This window comes from Balaenoptera acutorostrata, chromosome 4 (assembly GCF_949987535.1).
Source record: "Balaenoptera acutorostrata chromosome 4, mBalAcu1.1, whole genome shotgun sequence".
NCBI classification, from domain to species: Eukaryota; Metazoa; Chordata; class Mammalia; order Artiodactyla; family Balaenopteridae; genus Balaenoptera; species Balaenoptera acutorostrata.
The window spans coordinates 16,120,021-16,128,530 of record NC_080067.1 but is presented as its reverse complement, the minus strand read 5'-3'; positions in this window follow the sequence as shown (position 1 = coordinate 16,128,530).

Genomic DNA, 8,510 nt, shown 5'->3' with positions numbered 1-8,510 from the left:
TTGGTGACTTGGCTAAAGAGGTCCGGTCGAAGGGGCGGGTAGGCCCCGTCCGGGCGCATGCGTAGGATCCACGTGTGGCTGCTCGTCCGGGGATAGCTGGGGCCTTGTAGTCTTTTGAACTTTAGCGAGACGGAAAGGCCTTGTGTTAAGCTAGCTGTGTTAAAAGATGGTACCATCCGCTCTGCTGGCCTCTGTACTTTAACCCTCTCTGGTCTGGCAACTATTCATTTTCATCGTACGGGATGATTATTATGAAAGTGAGGAGCAGTGGCCTTGAAGTTTAGTTCTCATTTACTAAAAGATCTTAGTAAGCCAGTAGGTAGTTAAAAGGAGATTGGTTTTATTTATACTCCACCCGCTACTAGATATTGATATATCTACCAAGGTCAAGCTAAATAAATCTGACCCTCAAGCTCTTGATCTGTAAAATGGAGATGTTAGCTCTTGCAAGATACTTGGGGAAAGAGTACCTCTTAGTTGCAGTGCTTAATACTTGGATGCGATAAATGATTTTACATTTAAATAGTATCCCCTGCCCTGATGAGATGATGACTGTAATCTATCTTTTTTTTTAATGCCTGATAAGAGGAGGGGAATGGCATACCATAGTAATGGGGACCAAATGTGCCCATGCTATACGTGGTTGTCCCATTTAAGTACCTTCTGGGCCTTGAGAATGAAATGAATCCTTGCATATGAAAAAGGGCCTCTAATGTAAGGTATTAAACTTTCCACTTCCTCCTTCTAAAGACGGAGAACTGTCACAACCACTGAGGAAATGACTCAGACTTATGTTAGTAGCCTTGTGGGGTAGATAGAGCACAGCCAGTAAATGGAGCTACTTCTTTGTCTTTTTCTTTACAGTTTTTCCTTTAAAGTTTGTCTCCCCCATGCCTCCTCCACCTCCACTACTATTAACGAACTAAGTCTAGAATATATCAAAGAAGCAAATCAAGGGCCTGGCCTTGGCCAACAGCAAGCTTACGTATAATTCCCCAAACATAAACTGACCTCAACCACCTGGGATGGGTCTCTAGGTAACTTCCTTCTGTGACACCAGGTATCTTCTTGTGATGCAGGCCAAGTTCAGTATTGCCCCTCCCCCACCTTCCTTAACATCTCTGATCAAATTTCTTTTTCTTCCTTTCTCTCCCTCCCTTGCTTTCCTCCTTCCTCCTTCCCTTCCTTCCTTTTGTTCTTTCTTTCCTCATCTATGAAGGACCTGTTTAGCTATATTTAAGGCAATGTGCTTTGTTCTAGGCAGAGTAATTTGTCATTCCTGCCTTCAACTCTGTTATAATCTAGAAGAAAATATCTAGATATGAATAACTGAAATTCAGTCCTCCCTTTCTTAGGTCCTCATCAATGTAATCCGTGTCTTGAAAGAATTAATGATGGGGAAAAGCAGAGAAGGTACAGTAGTTGAGGGTTAATGCAGTAAAATTCCCTACTACATCTTTCAGTGTGATTGATGGCATGCTCCCCAAACTTGATCATATGTAAAAAACTCAGGTCAGGCCAGTAGAGAGACCAGGGTCTTTGTGGTTGTGTCATTATCTGTAGTTAATACTCTCCTCCATAAAGCTAGTCTCCTCCACTTTGAATCCCCTGACCTGAAACTGACAGCATATATTCCTACCAGGTTTTCCTCTTAAATCTCCCTTGCTACCCTCCTCCAGATGGGTTACACAGAGCCCTGAATCCTCATCTTCACCCCGTCCTCATCGTGAAGCATCATCCAGCTCTCTCGATGTTTGGACCTTCCCCATCTTCAAAGCAAAACAGACCTTCATTTCTACTTGGTAGATGGAAAGTTGAATAGTGGTGAGCACTCGGAACATTACCAGGTATTTCAGCACATCTTCTAAGGATCCTAATGCTGTCTGAACGTCAAAATTTCTCTCTGAGTCCTCTGAAGTGGTATAATCCAAAGGACATCATTTATCTCCCTCGACAAGGCCCACTGAGCTCCAATATTCCATGAGCTCAAGAGCTGGCACAGGGCAGCTGGGCCCAGCCCCATTATCCCTGGGTTCTTTTTTGCTGAGCTATTCATTCCAAGTTCCATTCTGCTACCTAGGCTGGAAATTCCACACACACTCAGCTCAAAGGAATGCAGCTCATGCTGGCCAAAGACTTGCCAGGAAATGGGGAGTAACTTTTCATTTGTGGCTTCCTCTCTCAGATCTGTGAGCTGCTGCCTGGCCTGTTCCACCGACCACCTTTTCCAATTGGGGAGCAGCTACTTTCAGGTCACTTCCTCTGGTGAAACCTCTGCTGACTTCTATAGGCAGCCTGGTTCCTGACCTTTAAAGGCCCAGAGACCGTTTGTTTGGTATGGGTGTTTGATGCTTTCCTGGTATTTGCATGATTTGTTGTTTAACTGTTCATCCACTCATTAACTCATTCATTTATGTAAAACATTTATTTAATGAGCACCTACTGTATGCCAGGCCTGATGTTAGGAGTTAAGTATAAGTCAGATACAGGCCCTTCCCTCACAGAGCTTACTGTATGGTAAACTGGTAGCCAGAAGCACACACGTATACATACAATTATAGCACATTGAAAATGTAATAGGGGCCGGGCGGGTGCGCAGCCCTTAGAGCCTGGGTTAGAGGTCCGCTTCACCAACAGTCAGCCTTGCAGTGGTCCTTGCAGCAGAGAGTGCGGTGAGAGGGGGATCATGGCTTTCTCCCTGGGACCCTCCAGGCCCTCCGGCCTCGTGGCCAGCAGGTGAGCTGGGGGGCCCGGGGACAGGGCTGTGTCCTGCGGGGCTCCAGAGCCCTCGCCACAGGCACCCATTGGCCAGGCCCAGGCCTTGAAGCAACCGAGAACCTCTCCCTCATCCCCACTTCCGTGACCTAATGGCGGCAGCTGTCATCTGCAGGACCTGGCCCCCGTTTGGGTGGCTTGAGGAGCCTGAGGGCCAGTGGGGCCCTGTGCGCCTTGCCCCCTCAGTGATGAAGGCTGGGCAGGGTCTGGGCACCTGGCCCTGAGGGAGCCACCAGCTGAGATCTGCCTCTTCAGCCCGGCCTGGGCATTGGAGGGAGGACCCAGACTGGGTGCCGGCCAAATGCTCCTGGGCAGGGTAACCGGCCTATGCAGGGACCCCTTCCCCTTAGCCAGGGCCTGGACCTTGGAGGGCAAAAGCTGAGCCTTGGAACCTTGCCTTTTCTAGGTAGAACAGAGGATAACATTTGTTTTGGTGGAGGTTTACAGGAACATGGTGACCTGACCTCAAGAACAAAGGATCTGACACCAAGAAGTTTGCAACAACTAACCACGCCTCTCTCTTACCTTTCCTATAAAAGGGCTTTGCTGAAAACTTTTGGAGAGTTTGGGTTTTTTTTTTTTTTTTTAATAAATTTATTTATTTATTTATTTATTTTTGGCTGCATTGGGTCTTCGTTGCTGCGCACGGGCTTTCTCTAGTTGTGGTGAGTGGGGGCTACTCTTCGTTGTGGTGCGCGGGCTTCTCATTGTTGTGGCTTCTCTTGTTGCGGAGCACAGGCTCTAGGCGCGCAGGCTTCAGTAGTTGTGGCACGTGGGCTCAGTAGTTGTGGCTCACGGGCTCCAGAGCTCAGGCTCAGTAGTTGTGGCGCACAGGCCCAGCCGCTCTGCGGCATGCGGGATCTTCCCAGGCCAGGGCTCGAACCCGTGTCCCTTGCACTGGCAGGCAGATTCTTAACCACTGTGCCACCAGGGAAGCCCGAGTTTGGGTTTTTTAGGGCATGAGCCACCCCTCTCCTTGCATGGCCCCGCAACAAACCTTCCTCTGCTCCAAACTCTGATGTTTTGGTATTGTTTCGCCTCACTATGCATTGGACACACGGCCTTGTGTTCGGTAACAAAATCACTTGAAGGTAGGAATGGTGTTGGGCGTACAGCCTACGTCACAGAGGCATTTGACCGAAGTTTGTAAAATGTCTCTACTAGTCCCCAGTTTTCCACATTAACAGGGGATTGTACAAACCATGGACTATCTAAGTGTTCCTGAACATCGTTCCTCGTTGGCTTTAGAATACATAGTCAGTCATGTGTAGCCAAAAATTTGACCTTCTTCCTCAACCTCAAGTCCCTCATTAGCTCGTCCCTGACATTAAGGTTCTAGTTGGAGGATAAATGGATAACAAGAGGAATGAGGTCCCAGACACCAGTGGCTACCCAGAAGAGCCTGTTTCTAGAAAGAGGTAAAGGGCTGCCATGCATGACCCTGCACCCCCCCCCCATATATAAACCTACCACCAAGGCTTGTAAAAGGGAGTTGGACTCATTAAGCCCACCCCTAGTGGATCAGGTCTGCTGTTTGTTGAACCACACGAAGTTGCAGCTATCTGTTTTTTAACCTACCAAAATAGCAGTTCCATATGGTTCAACCTAACATATCTGAGAATAAACAAAAAAATTCTGTAAATGAATGAAGAGCTTGGGAACAACCAACCCACCCACTAAGGTGACGTCCTTGATGTAATCTTAGGGGAGAAGGGCTGGAATGTGATGACAGTTGAATAATCAGCAATCTAATCAATTGTATTCTGTGGAGAATGCATGAAACAAAGATAAAGAATGAGGCTGGCATATAGAAAAAGGAAGGAAAAAGAAGAAGGGTAAACCCAAGAGGCCAGAAGTTGGCACTTATTACCTACCAATGTCCAGGAAAGAGCAACATGAAATTGGAGCTCACACTGTACGTACCCTGTTGTGAGGTGGAGATGACTCTCCAAACCCCACCCTGACTTGGATTACATCTGCCTCCCTTAACTCACCAACCAGCCTGCTGATGACTGATTTGGCTCCCAGGGATTGCTTATATTGGGAAAAGGGTGCTCTGGTTGAGGGAGGAGACAGCCAGTTACTGAAGGACTAACACCAACTGTTAATGAATACATGGGCATCTGGTTATATACTTCAGCCTCCTATGAGTTGGATTGCTGGGAGTCAGTCTTCTCTAGGCAGGCAAACCTCAGAACACTGACTTGGCTGTGAAACAGTTTCAGCTCTGTGGTAAATTGATCAAGGTAAAACTACCCTAGGTGGCCTCTTTGGGAGCCAGTCACATTGTGACTCTGGCACAATGCAAAACCTTCTGACTCAATCATTTTGATCATAGAGTGCAAGGATATAATTATGTTGGCAAGATACCATTATCCTATCCCTGACCTTAACTCCAGTCCTAATCCTATTTTATGACCCAACAAGTAGATATGAAATTGTCTGACATTTTCTGCTTCTGAATCAGAGCCAGTCCAGTCTTGGTTACCAGGTCAGTAGGTCAATAGTATTGTCATCCTCCTTGGACTAAAAAAGCAGGAAAAGGGTGAGGGTGTAGGGAGTCTAGAGAGAGCTTCCCATACTGAAGGCAAGTCCTTTACATTCTCTCAAGCTCCTTGCTCTTTACTTCATGGTCAAGCACCTGTTTTCTAGAGTCAGACCTGGACTCAAATCACAACTCTGCCTCTTCCTTGCAAGTCACTTAGCTTCTCTGCATCTCAGGTTTTTTCACCTGTAAAGTAAGGATGATAAACACACCTGCCTTGTGGAGCTATGAGGACTCAATGAGAGGATAGAATTGAAGCCCACCCAGCTCAGTGTCTGACAAATAGTCATCCCAGTTAAGGTTAGTTATTATTATTAATAGTATTCATGCTATTACTAAGGCATGTAACATGATTTATAGTTGCATAGGGGTTTTTGGTGACTGTTCCTTTATCTGTCCTCCCTGACCCTGTGGCTCATTATTGGGTCTTCATTTCCTGCTGAGTGGGTGCCAGCCCCATAATAAACAATCACTAAACATTTGCTGACAAGTAAAAAAAAAAAAAGACAATTTCAGAGGATGGCAGAGTAGAAGAACATGAGCTCACTCCCTCTTGCGAGAACAATGGAATCACAACTAACTGCTGAACAATCTTCGACAGGAAGGCACTGGAACTCACCAGAAAAGATACCCCACATCCAAAGACAAAGGAGAAGCCATAATGAGATGGTAGGAGGGACTCAATCACAATAAAATCAAATCCCATAATGGCTGGGTGGGTGACGCACAAACTGGAGAACACATACCACAGAAGTCCACCCACTGGAGTGAAGGTTCTGAGCCCCACATCAGGCTTCCCAACCTGGGGGTCTGGGACTGGGAAGAGGAATTCCTAGAGGATCAGACTTTGAAGGCTAGCAGGATCTGATTGCAGGACTTCGACAGGATTGGGGGAAACAGAGACTCCACTCTTGGAGGGCACACACAGAGTAGTGTGCACATTGGGACCCAGGGGAAGGAGCAGGACCACATGGGAGACTGAACCAGACCTACCTGCTGGTGTTGGAGGGTCTCCTGCAGAGGTGGGGGGTGGCTGTGGCTCACCATGAGGACAAGGACACTGGCAGCAGAGGTTCTGAGAAGTGCTCCTTGATGTGAGTCCTCCCAGAGTCCACCATTAGCCCCACCAAAGAGCCAGGTAGGCTCCAGTGCTGGGTCACCTCAGGCCAAACAACCAACAGGGAGAGAACACAGCCCCACCCATCAGCAAACAAGCAGATTAAAGTCTTACTGAGCTCTGCCCACCAGAGCAACACCCAGTCTACCCACCACCAGTCCCTCCCATCAGGAAGCTTGCACAAGCCTTTTAGATAGCCTCATCCACCAGAGGGCAGACAGGAGAAGCAAGAAAAACTACAATTCTGCAGCTTGTGGAAGGAAAACCACAATCACAGAAAGAAAGACAAAATGAAAAGGCAGAGGACTTTGTACCAGATGAAGGAACGAGATAAAACCCCCCAAAAAACTAAATGAAGTGGAGATAGGCAACCTTGCAGAAAAAGAATTCAGAATAATGATAGTGAAGATGATCCAGGACCTCAGACAGAGAATGGAGGCAAAGATTGAGAAGATGCAAGAAATGTTTAACAAAGACCTAAAAGAATTAAAGAACAAACACTTAGAAGAATTAAAGAACAAACAGAGATGAACAATACAATAACTGAAATGAAAAATACACTAGAAGGAACCAATAGCAGAATAACTGAGGCAGAAGAACAGATAAGTGACCTGGAAGACAGAATGGTAGAATTCACTGCCCTGGAACAGAGTAAAGAAAAAATAATGAAAAGAAATGAAGACAGCCTAAGAGACCTCTGGGACAACATTAAATGCAACAACATTCATATTATAGGGGTCCCAGGAGGAGAAGAGAGAGAGAAAGGACTGAGAAAATATTTGAAGAGATTATACTTGAAAACTTCCCTAACATGGGGAAGGAAATAGCCACCCAAGTCCAGGAAGGGCAGAGAGTCCCAGGCAGGATAAACCCAAGGAGAAACATGCCAAGACACATAGTAATCAAATCGACAAAAATTAAAGACAAAGAAAAATTACAGAAAGCAACATGGGAAAAATGACAAATAACATACAAGGGAACTCCCATAAGGTTAAAAGCTAATTTCTCAGCAGAAACTCTACAAGCCAGAAGGGAGTGGAATGATATATTTAAAGTGATGAAAGGGAAGAACCTACAACCAAGATTACTCTACCCAGCAAGGATCTCATTCAGATTTGATGGAGAAATCAAAAGCTTTACAGACAAGCAAAAGCTAAGAGAATTCAGCACCACCAAATCAGCTCTACAACAAATGCTAAAGGAACTTCTCTAAGTGGGAACACAAGAAAAGGACCTACAAAAACAAACCCATAACAATTAAGAAAATGGAATAGGAACATACATATTGATAATTACCTTAAACATGAATGGATTAAATGCTCCAACCAAAAGACACAGGCTTGCTGAATGGATACAAAAACAAGACCCATATATATGCTGTCTACAAGAGACCCACTTCAGACCTAGGGACACATACAGACTGAAAGTGAGGGGATGGAAAAAGGTATTCCATGCAAATGGAAATCAAAAGAAAGCTGGAGTAGCAATACTCATATCAGACAAAATAGACTTTAAAATAAAGAATGTTACAAGAGACAAGACACTACATAATTATCAAAGGATCAATCTGAGAAAAGATATAACAATTATAAATATATATGCACCCAACATAGGAGCACCTCAATACATAAGGCAACTGCTAACAGCTATAAAAGAGGAAATCAACAGTAACACAATAATAGTGGGGGACTTTAACACCTCACTTACACCAATGGACAGATCATCCAGACAGAAAATGAATAAGGAAACAGAAGCTTTAATTGACACAATTGACCAGATAGATTTAATTGATATTTATAGGACATTCCATCCAAAAACAGCATATTACACTTTCTTCTCAAGTGCACATGGAATATTCTCCAGGATTGATCACATCTTGTGTCACAAATCAAGCCTCAGTAAATTTAAGAAAATTGAAATCATATCAAGCATCTTTTTCAACCACGTTATGAGATTAGAAATCAATTACAGGGGGGAAAAAACCGTAAAAAACACAAACACATGGAGGCTAAACAATACGTTACTAAATAACCAAGAGATCACTGAAGAAATCAAAGAAGAAATCAAAAAATA